This window comes from Chiroxiphia lanceolata, chromosome 16, assembly GCF_009829145.1.
Source record: "Chiroxiphia lanceolata isolate bChiLan1 chromosome 16, bChiLan1.pri, whole genome shotgun sequence".
NCBI lineage: Eukaryota > Metazoa > Chordata > Aves > Passeriformes > Pipridae > Chiroxiphia > Chiroxiphia lanceolata.
In genome coordinates this window covers 6,850,996-6,865,158 of record NC_045652.1, presented here as the reverse complement: position 1 = coordinate 6,865,158, position 14,163 = coordinate 6,850,996, and the positions used below count along the sequence as shown (strand labels likewise).

The window sequence follows — 14,163 nt, the reverse complement described above, 5'->3', positions numbered from 1 at the left end:
GAGTACCCTCCATAAGGCAGTTACCACACAGTTATTTCAGTGGCTGCAAATGCATATCCAGGTAGAGAGCATCAGCCTCTCCCTTCTCATGCATAAAAGTGAATGAGACCTTCCCCAGCAAGCCACTTCTCTCCTCTTATTTCACTTATGTCTTCAGGTATGTTGAATTTTGGGTTGTTGTTTTGCAGTTATTTTTCTGAATTCTAGACCCTTAAAAAACCCACAGTTGGTAAAAAAGCACGAGCTTAAAACAGCTTGTGTCAACTTCCTACACCATCCTTTTGGCTGTTCTCATATATATATTCTCATATATTACAAAAATATATTTATTGTCATATTTTTCTCGGTTATATATATAATATACTTAATTCATAAATTATGAACAAGCCATCTTTGATAGGTAGAAACAGACAACTTCCACCAACTGAAAGGACAGAAAGATCAGTTCAGAATAGGGTATTTAAAAAAAAAAGCAGCTGACTAACTTACAATGTGTATTCTTCACAGTCAGAAGAAAAATGAAAATCCACATGAAAGACACCTGGAAAGATTCTACTATAATTTTTTTCCACCTGACAACATAATTTCAAATGCATGTAAAGATGTTAAAAATTTGAAGGAGAACTTGTTTGAATATGATTAGAGGAAAGGACTTCAGCATGAGGCCAACAGATATAAAAGTACAATTCAAATCTGGCCAGGAAAATCCCTCAGGCTGGAGGAAATGTGAGGAGAAGCCCTGCTCTGTCAGGAGCACAGGAATTCCCAGCACTCACTCCTCAGCCCTGCCCTGCAAGCACTGCCCACGCTGCCCCACTCCACCTGCTGCTCTCACAGTCACTCACCAACTTAAATGGATTGTCTGCACACTCCAAGAGATAATCACCTCCATAAATCAAGACAAAGAAATTCCCACATAGTAGTTATATATATTTTATAATGCCAAATCTCTTACAGACACATTTTTTGTGGGAAATGAGGGCTTTCAGACAAAACAATTTAGAAACGAAAACAAAGGTAAGGATACAAACCAAATCCAAATCCTCAGTGATTCGGTTCTTCAAGTGTTTGGAATCTTGATTTTAAAAAGATATAAACATTAAATTAAAACATAAAAATGCTTGAAGCTTTTAAAACATCTATGTGGTCTAGTTGTCACTATTTACTATCCCACCCTCTCCCATTATGCAAACACTAATTGCCTTGGCAGTGTATATTTGGGGACACAACACTAGAAGGTGCATCCCATCCATCGCTGAAGAACATGGGGGCATTTCCAAAAAGTAGGAATACTCCATGTTTTCAAGCCATGTAAGCATTTCTCCTTGACTAGAGTGGGACAAAGGATCAGGTCAGAGCAGGCCCAACTGATGCCCACTGTATTTTGGAGCCTTTCTTTAAATCACAGCTCAATTGCAGAGCAGAGGGAAATGCAGCACACAACCACCCAAGGATGGAGAACTAAAATGCCCCTGTTTTTGCAGCAGTAAAGTGCCATCAGGGAGAAGCCATCCTGCCTAAATACAGACCTTTGAGAAATTAGAAGCAAAACGGGCTTACTTCGGTTTTTATTTTAAAGAAAGGTGAGGAAAATACACCAAACCAGTAGTCACATTTTCTTTAGCAAAGGCTTCCTTTGTCATTTATCTTATCCTGAACTCAGTGAAGAAGTGTAGAGGCTGCTGTGAACTACAGCCAAGCAGAGCAGAGGGAGCAGAGAGCAAAGGGAAGGCTGCTGGCTGCCGAGCAGATGGAGCCATTAGCTGCACTGGGGGAATGCAGTCAAAGCAAGGGAGGATGACTAGCAGGGAGCATGGCTTTCAAGGGCATTTCACAGGAAACTTGGCTTTTTTTGGCCTTTTTTCTGTATTTCTAAATTGATATTTTACTGTAGTTCCTTTTTGTTGCCTGCTGCCTCTTCCGCTATTGCAAATCCTCGCCTTGCTGCTGCAACCCTGGAAAAAGGGCTTATTTCTGAGCTACGAAATGGAAAACCTTCTAGGTTTCTGGGCAAGGGTTCAAAATTATATTAAATATTTTACTAATAAGCCCTTTGAATTGAAGTGGTTCCCATGTTGCTGCCAGTCAAGACCCTGATTTGTCTGACCATCTGCTTATTTTCCTGGTCTTACTGTCATACATGATCAAACAAAAACCATGATCTTTTGAGGCACTGTGTGCAACTCTTGCTAATTTCAGTCTAGATTTATGAAGACTGTATGTTTTGGAGATGGATAAAAATGTGTCTTAAAATTGGTAACCGAGCAAACATGAAAACTCACAAATACAGTATTTCACACATGTATTTTGGCAATTTTTAAAAATCCTTATAAAATTAGTATATAAACAACTGCCCAGAATACAGCTCATGATGTATCTCAACACTTTCCAGCCAACCAGAAAGATATAGAAAAATGTAAAAACTTCCCAAATACAACCAGTCAGCTTCTCGAACAGTAATCAAAAGTTTAGCCTGGTTTTACAACCATGAGAAACTTCTGCAGGAGAGTAGTTCATAGCACAACTTGTGCTGGGCAATTTTTCAGCAGACTGTGAACAAAATGTTGAAGTCATGCAACAATTCATCAAAGCAGATGCTGCACTGGGAAGCAGAATGCTTGGATCCTATTTCTAGGGCTAGGCAGACCTCAGATAAATCATTAACCTCTTTCCTCTCATGCCCATCATCTGTTTTGCTGCCACAATTGCAGTAATCACGTTTCTGCAGTGCCAATGGACCTTCCAAACTGCCCAGAGTGCAGATTTTCCAGTCTGACATTAATTGTAGCAGTAAACCAGGAATCAAGTGTTGATGCAAAGGCAAAAATGTGGAGCTGCCTGGCCATCAAAAAGCAATCTGAGGATAAGCAATATATTTCACTTACTCTGTTGCAAGCTTTAGTGAGATAATCCTTTCTTATTGCCTGCACATACACAAGATGCAACACAGAATAGTCTTTCATCTTATGGCACTTACATGCTCCTTAATTCAGAAAGTTCCAAGTTTTCCAAGTCCCTTTTTGCTATGTCAGTGTTGCTGTGTGAAACAATGAAAAGTATAGTCTTCTATAGAAATGATGCCTACTGAAGAGATAAAATATTCTTTATTAAAAAATCAGAATTATGTGAGCTTTGTTTATTATTTTCTAATTAACTGTCAAAGCAACAACCAAAAAAAATGTCTCAAGAGACATCTGAGATCATGAAGCTGAAATGGTGAGAACAGGCAATGCCTCACAAGGTGCAAGGACAGGTTTTGTCAGCATCTGGTTTTCTTCGTATCAGATGTTGAAACGAAGTATGAGATCTATCAAGAGGGGGAAATACCATCCAAATAAATAATTCCAAAGTTGGCAGGTTATCACACCTGAGAAACTGTCTCACACACAAAAATCATCATATACAAGGAATAGAGAACTTTGTATTAAAAAAAAAAAAAAAAAGAGGTGACGTTTTTTAATTTGGGAAAGAACCCTCCAAATAATGGTATAGATGGTGGCTTGTAATATGTTGGCAGATACTATAGGGGTCTTTTTATAATTAACATAAGATGTGCCATTCTCCTGCCTGGGAAGAACCAATAAGAAAAACTCACAGAGCCCTTCATGAACTTTTGGTGTTTGCCATCAGCTTTTCTGAGGTTCCTCAGACCCAAGTGCTTATTTTCCAGAGAGTGGATGCTTGTGACACATTGTAGAATGTATTTATATAGGGTTAGATAACAAATATGCACGTATTTGTCATCACATGAGGGAAAATAAACGCACTGGTTCTCTAAGACAGGCATTTCAGCTTGCCTGGGAACAGGGAAAAGACTTAAGTTGACACAAGTGCCCAGAGCAGGAGCTGGATCCCACTGGGGTATCCCCAGTGCAGTGGTAGAAAGGCAAACATGGTAGAAAGGCAATCCTTGACCACAGCAAACCAGAGAACTGAGCTTTCTGGGAAACTCTGATCATGAGAAGGTACTACAATGAAAGGCAAAGTTAAAGAGAGTCAGGAGCTGGCTACAGCCTGCCTTCTTGGATGTGTATCCCTCCTCCTCCAAGCTGGCAAGGGAATTTTTCTCCCAATATGGTGCACCACATGCATGTTCTTCACTGCTGTAGTTTCCTGGAATAGCTCAGGATACAGTAACATACGGGGCATTGGCAAAGGAAAAGAGGAAAGAGGTCACATTCACAGGAATTCCAAACTATCTTAAGTTCTGTTTAAAATGCTTCAATCTATATTCCTGGAACTGATCCTGCTAATGAGAGAAGAATAAGGCAGCATACCAGCCACTTCTTATTTTTTAAATAACCCTTTTTTACATGTCACAAAGTATTGCCCTTTATCACAGCAGACAGCACAAGGATTTTGTCCTTTCAAATGATGTTGGCAGGGAAACATAAATTTAAGAAGTTGATATCACCTCCTAGTGAAAGGTTCCCCATTACTTAGCCAGTTAACTACTGAATTCTAATTTCCTAATACAAGCTGTTAAGATATCGTATAACATTCAAGCACATATGGCATTGGTAATACATATTAGCTAAAACTACCTATTTTCTTCCTTTTTTATGAAAAATTGTTTATTTCTTTAATGAAAATAAAAGAGTATTATCATGACTGAAAGAATAATGTAATCTGAGCAGTTTAGATCAAAATATACAACACTTAAACAGTGTTATGGCTATCTACAATTCAGGCATTATAGCAACTGAAACTTTTCTTTTCATATGATCATCATTTTGCAAAGGAAACTGCACAGAGAGAAGGTGGCTCCCTGGAGGATTTCCTCATTTCTACAAAGAGCTGATATCTTTCTTTGAGAATAATGTGAATACCACAAAAAGTTCATTTGAAAGAAATCTTGAAATTAAGTTGACACCAGTGTCTGGGAAACTGATGTTTCCTGCACTGTGCATGACATACCAGGGGAGTTCAGTGGCACAAAATGCCAGTCAAACACACCTCAAGGCTACTTCCCATTTCAAGCCTATATTCTTGTTACATATATTGTATAGCTTCTACTTATTATTATTAAGGTGCTGAAGCATTCCAACATGCAGTAAATGTGTTGCAAACCAGGAAAATAACAAAGGCTGCCAGAGCAGCTAAGTTAGGACTGCCAGGTTATGTGGAGACTTTCACAGACTCCTGTAAGGAGACAGAGCTTGCCATCCAGTGAAGCAGCTGCTCCATTATCTGGTTGTTTCTTTTTCCCAAACCTGTTACAATTATAAGCATTTTATGAATTTCCAAATTATCTGCATTTGAATGTTATCAGAATAGAATACTGATGACAAAAGGAATTTTCAAACAAAATCATGTTACAGTTAATCCCAAAGTACAAACACATTCCTGTGTATCTCAGTTCTTGAGCAAATTCATGTCTTGTTCTGAACACCTTTTAATGCAGCTTCTACACTACAATGTTTCATATGAGAAGGTATTCTAATGCAGAAGGGTTGAAAATCCTGTTTATCAGTCTGCCTGTTCCATCAGCTTCTGTTCTGATACTCTGCAGAGCCCCAAGTTCTAAAGCACAGTAAGGAGTGAATAAGTTTAGAAACAACCAAGCACACACTCCTGTAAAGAGAGGAACCTAAAACCAGGCAAGATGAACTTTCAAAATCAAGGGGTACCTGGATATGGAAGAACATAACTTACCCATCACTCAGCTGAAACAAAAGAGATTGAACCAAAATTAACTCTGTCAACTCAACATGTGAGAACAAAGGACTCTGGTGTAAAGACAACAGGAACTGAATACAGACCCAATGTTTGAGTGAGCTCGAGGGTTTGCATCATCCATTGCTGTTCAAAGGGTTTTCCATGTTACTCTTTGATGACTGAACTATCAATAACCAAAACACACAAGTAACAAAAAAACCCTGAATGCTGTTCCTTCCCATTATCTCCACATAAGAATCCCCTGCTGTTGCCCCAGCACACACCTCAGTGCCACTGCAGTTTTCAGAGCTCCAGTCACACTCCTCAGCTGGCAGCAGGACTCCAGCACTGTAAGAGAAAGGTATAACATTGCAGAAGTTAGAACATGTCACAAAAGAGATTTAGCTTTAGCATTCATGAATGTTTCTGATTTTCTGCTTCCCCATCCCCTAATTTATAACCAGGAAAGAACATCAGTAGTGACCATCACTGCAATTTCTTTCTATTTATGAGGAAAATATTCTTTCTAGCACAAATAGATAGTAATAATATTTTTACCCTATAAAATCATAAAATTCAAGCATCTCCTTTATGAATTTTCATCATATTTAAAGAACTGAAAGTCACAGGAAAACGTGTGTGATGGAATCAGAAAAAAATTGAATATTATTTGTGATGGGATGTAATAAGGAGCATTGTCCATGCTTTGGTGTTACTGCAAACATTTTTAGCAATAGTATTTATAAAGTAGGACAAAAACAGAGCTTCTAGAGCTGGCATTTAAGAAAAGCTCCCAATTGCAGAAGTGACGAAACAATCAATTATTCCATTTTCTGAAGTACTGGAAATATCAAACCAACCTATTAGCTTGTGGTTTTAATCCTTCATGTCAGAATTCAGAACCATGGAGAAAACAATTTGGTATTTGTTGACTTCGAATAATTGAGGGGTTTTTTTCATCTGGAATCTGTGAAACAGGCTCTATTCACCTGCTTTGTTCCTGATCCCCATTTTAGGGTGGCACAATTTAAAAAATGCATCCCTCACTGACAAATTCCTTCATGCTGCCAAGGAAGAAAGTTTCACTTTTCCTTTTTATTTTTCAGGTCTCCTTACGCTTATTTAATGAAGCATAAATATGGATGGCACCTTTCTCCTTACAGCAGTTGAAAACATACAAAAATACATTCAGCTGCAGAAGCACCTCCTTTTTAAGCAGCCTTTAAATAGTTCCCTTGGTTTCCATTGTTTTTGCAGACACTTGGGCTTCCTTCACACCCGTGAGCCACACAGGCTCCAAAACAAACTCATCACATAAACTCATCACACTGATGTCAGAAGAAGTAAAAGAAAAAAACATGTGCAACACTCAGAACAGGAAAATCCTTTCATGTAGCAAAGACAAAGAAATATATACTATTATTATTTACTTCATTTTCTCTTCTTATTAGCTGAGTGTTTCGTACTGATGTCTATATGTCATTCTTTCCTCTTTAACCATAATTAACCCTACAAAGAGTCTGTCAGGAGTACTTCAAAGTACTTGTTATTTAAAATATTGACCTCCACATAAGTTCTTATCAAGATATACCTAGAAGTACCAGAATTTTGTGCATGTGCTATTTTCTATTTCTGGATTAAAATAATGTTTCTTGACAGAAATATCTTGTCAAGTGTTTCCTGTGCCATTGCCATAGTTCAGAAAATGAGGGCACACCTAAAAAGTCAGAAAAGAGTTTATCATAATATACAGCTGAAATATCTGCAGGAGACAGCCTGTGCATGTCTTTTTTTTTCCCTTTAGTTTTATAGACCTGCATCTCTTGTTTGGTAAACATATTATCTGAGTAAAGTATATTTTGTCTTCCTTTTTCCTCCTATTCTCCCTCCTGTTCTATACCTCAGGGCCATCATTTGTATATATGTCAGGAGACTTGGATCTGGATTTCAGCTGGATCTCTGAGGCTGAGCTTTTGCCTTTCTACAAAGAGGAGGATAAAACACAGAAAGGAAGGAAAGAAGACAAAGCTCCAATTCATGCTGAGTGAACAGACAAACAGGTACTGCTGAGCAGGGATCACCCCTGACAAACAGTCATATATTCTTATGATGACAATTAATTATACTTTTCAAAATATCTAAGCTCTAAACAACAGGCATTTCATTTAAAGAAAGGGGAACACAGCAACACTCACCGCATGAGAGAATAATAGAGATGAGAAAGCACATCTGTGAGTCACAGCACAGAGCTCACGAGCCCTGCAGCAGATTCTCCTGCCAACCACATCTATAAAGGATGGACTTTGAAGGATTTTTGCATTTACTCAAAGTAAAACATTCATGAGCCTGCAGTATTAACACAACCCCACAGTGATTCCCAGAGTCCTGGTCCTGGACATTCCATTCCAAGCTGACACCTTCCATTACAACTTCATTGTATCCACACATGGTTTTGGGCACATCAAGGGCTCAGCTCCCAAGCTGATCAAGGAATATATATTTTACAGCTGGGCTTTGTGCAAGGGGACAGACTTCGTGCACTACATGGATTCTAAAGAGTTCCTATAAGGTGTGAAAGAAGAGTAAATTCTAGAAACAGAGGAACAGGTGGGACAGAGCCATTCTTGAAGTCTCAGCCAGCAGAAAAGGAACTCTCAGTGTTCACAGAATTCACAGTGGTAAACACACAATAAAAAATAGAAAAGAGAGTCCTTAGAAGTTATTTTATCTACTAGACTGAAAATTCCACCATTCCTCTGGGGTCAATGTAAGTAAAAAAGTAGTCCCGAGGAAAAAATTCCTCCCACTGAAGGACTACAGAAAAATTACATTCTCTAGAATATGTGTAATGATTAAAAAGGTGCCATTTTATTCTTTCTCAATGATCCCTTCTCCCTCTAGTATTTACCCCAATCCAGACATTCTCATTACAACTAATGTTAAGAATAGTTATCCAACCTCAATGCCCACTGGGTAGAATATTGTAAATCAAATATATTCCTTTAAAAAAAAAAAAAAAAGAAAATGATCATGCTTCAGGTAAAAGCTCCCTCAGACTCCTGGAAGAAGTGGCTTAGAAAACCATTGACTTTTTTTGTGTCATGACATTTTCTCAAATGCTGCTTTTGAAGTAAAAGAGTTGCAGACATACAAAGTGTGTGTTAGTCAGTGAAAACAGATCCCTGGGGAGCCTACAGAGAGCACAGAAGGCACTTCTCAGTTATGGTTTTATTGCAGGTGGAGCCTGGCTGCAGAAAAAAAGTTGTTCCACAACACATCAGACTTGCCCTAAATTGATTAGGAATACATTTCATCTTGTCTTGGATAGGGAGTTATTACAGATTATCTACACTCACACTAGGAGCTCTTTGCCTCTGTTCCTACAGAATTTCAGGAATAATCTGCATGTGAACAAGCTGAAATAGGCCAGAGAGACTTAAATATTTATCTCCACCTAACAACGTATCATCAGACCTCAAAAGTATGGGAATTCTACATCAGAGTCCCAAAATGAATTTTCATTTACAAGTGAACAAGCAAGATACTTCATTCTGGTTACACAAACCATTCCATTCCAATACACCATGTTCAAGCACTTTGCCTCATGCAATTGTACAGCCTGACAACTGCCAAGGTACCTGCAAAGCACACACAGGTATATTTTTCTTAGCCTGATTGTCATAGCTGGCATTTGCTACCCATGAACTTTGACTTCACCATATTCAAAATGCAAATTCAGCTTAAACTGAGCCCATGGCTAACAGTATGTCTGGGTTCCACAGTGCCAGGCAACACAGTGTGTCTATTTTGGTGTGTTTACTGGATTCATAAATACAAGCAGGGAGTACATGCATCTCTCCATCCTCCTCACAAAACCACCTTTCACACTTTATTATCTCTTACTAAAGCCTACTGTTGGTTTGATTGAAGTGTGTAGGTTGCACTATACTTACCTGCAAATAAAGCACCTTCATTTGGTTCTTAAGTTACTTCAGAAGCTCTCCCTGTTATTACATGCCTCCTTTACAAATTATGAATTTCACACACTTCACTGCTTTTGTGTTTCATTTAAAGTCTTGTTTATTGGTGGCACAAAAGTAAAGCTTGACTGGTGCTGCCTGCCTTTTTCTTTTCATGCTTTCCCTCATGGGATGCAATTCAACTCACATTATTGATGTGAATTATTCATTTCTGCGAATCTTTCAAGTAGGTCTGAACCAAGCAGGTTCCAGTGTTTTCTACCCTCAGAAAGAGTGGAAGAATCATATTACAGAGTTTCCATCCTTTCATATATATGATTTAATGACAGAACATACATAATCATCTTTCTCCACAGATACTGTTGAAGTTAAAATCTGTGCCAAGCCAAAATCTGTTTTTCTACCACAAGACCACAGGATCATCTCTTATGGCTTCTTCAAATGTAAGGTTGTTTTTTACAAACTAATGACTTTTACACCTCAAAAGGCTTTTTTATTATTACTTATATTGTGCATACAATATTTTAATTTTTTTAAAAAAATAAATCATTCACTTTACCTGCTTTCAGAAATGTATAATTAAAGAGGAGACAACTCTTGTAAGTTGTCTAACTCTGTATCAGAGTTCTTATACTGCAAATTGAGTAACTATATGATTCCCCTTGTTCATGTAATGTTCAGAGAAGCAATATTTTTCTTTAGTGCTGTTTTAAAAATTAGATAGCTTTGTTCACTGTAACAGAGAGCATATTAGATCTTAGGTTATGTAAAAACATAGTTATCATCTGTTATCAGCTATTTCTGTTAGCTTTCCTCTCCTGGTAAAATGTTTGCCACAGGAAAAAGAAAAGGTGGATAATCAACAGTGCTGGAACAAGGGGCGGGTTTGTGTTTGGTTTGGGTTTGGGTTTTTTTGAGATTGGTTTTTCTTAGGTAAACAAACTGAAAGACTGCCAGATGCTCTAGTTTTTATCCTCAGGTACTCCTGGAATGAATGTGGTTTGTATTTCAATTTATATATATCCATAAGCACACAAACCCCAACATTGTGACTTACAACATCAGCTTGGTCACGTGATGTTGTGTGAGCTCAGTTAAATGCAGGGTACTGAATTCTGACTGCCTATATTGAAAATTAGAAAACTTTGCTTTCCATGCTAGCTTTGCAAGGAAATAAATTACACAGATGCACTGCCAGCCTGTCACTTCTCATCCCCTCCCTCACAACTTTTGAATGAATTGGCTAATTTTGATCAAATTTGACAAAAGGACCTGGTCTCAAAAATATGAAGTTCCAACAAGTTTCCATGAGAACTGACAGTTGAGTAGGAGATAAAGACTGACATGAGTCTTCCCAGTGAGGCAAATATTGCTGTGTAAGCTCAGCAATTATCTATTATGCCTGACATCCCCACCAGTCACTCACTGTGTGTATCAGCCACACAATCCACTTGAGTAATTGGGAAGCAATCATGGGTCTCCATTTCCCTGCCAGCCACAAGCTGGAGAACAGAGGAGTGGTTGGCAGTAAATTTTGGAATCAGTGGAGAAGTTAGGATTTAGCAATAAAAAGTGAATGAAGAAGGAAGCTGTAGTTTGATTTGACATAATCTCACTTAAAACCAAACATCAGCATATCCACTGTTATCAGAGGAATTCTTTAAAGTTTGCAGTGTTTGTAGTCATTGATCCACCGGAATCCAAACCAATAAAAACCAGGAGCAGATCCCAAAAGGTCATGCTGACTGTGATTCAGGAATGCTGCAGACAAGTTGCTCTTTTCACTCTCCCCTGTTCACTGCAGCAGCCCAGCACTGCAGGATGCTCCTGGCTGCTTCCTCCAGCCAGCACTTGCTCCAGGAGGCCACAGGCAATCCCACCCTTTGGGGGCCGGGTCCACACGAGCCCTGGTGGTAATTGCACAGTTGGCTCTGGGGTTGTTGGGGACACATCCCAGGATAACCCCTGGACTCTTTTACCTTTCCAGGCCTTTGTCTGGGTGATTCTCAGCCCACATTAACTGAGAGAGTCCCCTTGGTTCTGTCCAGTGCTGCAGATGCCAGTCCCTGGCTCTGGAAGTTCTGGATATGCTGTGTGTCCTTCTGGTCTCCTCAGCCAGTTGCACCAATGTCACATAACGAGGAAAAACAAGCTCCCCCTGGTCCTTACTCCCATTTAGGTTTTCTGCTTATTCAGGAAAAGGATTATACTACCTTTTTATGCAAAGGCATCACACCAGGACCTCATGTTCTGCTATTTTTCTACTACTATGAATCCTTGATCTTTTCCAGTCATTGCTTTCAAAGACAGTATTCCATTCTGCTGATGAAGTACTTCACTTACATCTGCTCAGACCTAATAAACACCCCAGAACTGAAGGTCCATCACTGTTGCTGAAAATACTTGTTTGAATTATCATTTAAGCAGTCATATCCCTCCCTCATTCAGATGTTGCAGAACATAAATAATAAGAAATCATTCCAAAGAAATCTGCATTGCAGTCATCATCAAAGTGAGTAAATAAAGAAAAGCTGACAGGACCTCTCACAGAAAGCAAATCACTGTGATCTTCACAGAGAAAGGTGAAGGATTTCTTTTTCTTCTTTTCTTTTTAGTACAGTTTTTCTTCTAGATTCAGAGGCTTTCATGTTAAATTCAATATTTTTAGCACCCACACGACCATCTAGAATTAAACTGCAGCAGTTCCTTAGCATCTGAGTAAGAAAGCAAGGATAGATCACTGTGATTCTCCTGTCCTTGCACAGAATCAAAGAATCATTTACTAATAGACTGACTCGCTTCCAAAAGCAGAAATCACACAGCTCCATCTTGTGGAGGATGAGATTCCTTGTGTAATGTCACAGCTCAGTCAGCTTCTGCCTTTGGTAATGATTTAGCCTTAGGTGTTTTTCCACAGGGTTTTACTTACTGCAGAAATTTTCTTTCACGTGCAGTTTACACACCTTCACCACGAGCAGGAACAACCTGCACAGTGTTTTTACTTATAGTCTTCTGTTTCATTCTGTTTTCCCATAACATTCTCCCTAACAGGTCCATGCTTCAACAGTTCATGTTTGTACCAAGTGGTGCAGAACCAGCTATTTAATTTTTCTTCTGTTCTCCTGTAAGAGGTTGAATACCTTTCAGAAGCGTCCTCAGTGAACACACCATACATTAGTACTAAAAATGTTTGATTTTCAGCCTAGTGGTCCTTCTTAGCAGGAAGCATTTGCAATGCTGTTTAGATGACACAAAAATGCAGAGCAGCAGAGTTTGTCTCATTCGTGTAACACAGAACCCTAATCTGTAATGTTTCCATAATCCAATGCTATTAAAGCAAACCATGTCAGAGGAACCAGGTAACTTTCCACAACAAAAAATGGCTTCCTGGATTCTGGAGACAACTGTGGGATTGATCCTTATTCCCTTGTTACAGAATCAGTGTCCTACCAAGAGCTTCAGAAGGGATCACACCCCCAAAACCACCCATGTCACCACAGGCACTCCACACAAACCATATCTGTGCCATGCTATCAAGAAAACTTTAATCTTTATATTTTTGACTGTACATTTTACTTAAGGAGAGCACATTAAAACAAGTTTATCACCAGAGGTCTACAAACTGCAATTCCCCAAGTAACTCACTGTAAAGGCTTCCCAAGATATTCTGATGTTTCGAGGCCTATGTTTGTTTGGAGCAGAAGGTATTTCTCAGAAGTCTGTTGGAACACTCCTCTATCAGATTCTCCCTGTCTACATTCAAGAAGTTTTATGAAAAAGCAGCAAGTAATGTGACTCCTGGGACTGCTCACAGGTGACTCTGGGAACTTATTTCCCATTAATTTATGACTGAAATGTGTGAGGGGTCAAAAATGACCGCAAACATTCCCTCAAGTCTTCTAATTTAATTAAAAGGATAAATGATCCTAAGTATTTTCATCTTTTTAATTAGTTTTAAATTAATTTTCAGTGTGAGAGCCAGAAGTCCTAAGAGAGAAAGTAAGGAATTGCTCATAGGAGCTTCTACCAGATCTGCATGATGAATGTCAACACAATAACCAAAACCAGCTGCTTATTAAAATACTGGTTTGGACTACAACAGTCAGAGACTGTCTGAATTAACACATACAGGCAAAAAGAGTGCAGTAGAGAAAAACCTCCTTAAAATAATCCAAACCCTGTGTTTTTAACTAACATGCTGGGACTTTAGGGGGAAAAAAACAGAATAGCATCTTGATTGTTTCCCTACAAAGGATATTCCATGCCCCTGTTGAGATGATTCATCACCACTTCACTCCCCTGAATTCATCTTCCATACTGAGAAACATTATGGCATTTCTCCCTCCTGGTAGAAGTCAAAATAGCAACTCTCTAGATATGAGTGACAAGAAAAAATACCTCATCTCTTCTGCTAACACTTCTTTATTGTATGAAATTTCAGGAACGGTGTTGACTTGATTTCTTTTTATTAAGTCTTGAAGTGATTTTTGTTTCCCTGAGAAGCATTAGTATTTCTCTGAAACAC

The 14,163-nt window shown here is 38.7% G+C and overlaps 1 long non-coding RNA gene across 1 annotated transcript in view; it reads right to left on the bottom strand.

The window, feature by feature from the left end:
- Nucleotides 1–5,913: 5,913 nt before the first annotated feature.
- The window catches only part of LOC116794646, a 24,376-nt gene continuing 16,126 nt past the window's right edge, over nucleotides 5,914–14,163 (bottom strand). The window contains exon 4 of the long non-coding RNA XR_004359836.1: nucleotides 5,914–6,006. This is a non-coding gene — a long non-coding RNA (uncharacterized LOC116794646). The remainder of the gene's footprint in view (nucleotides 6,007–14,163) is intronic.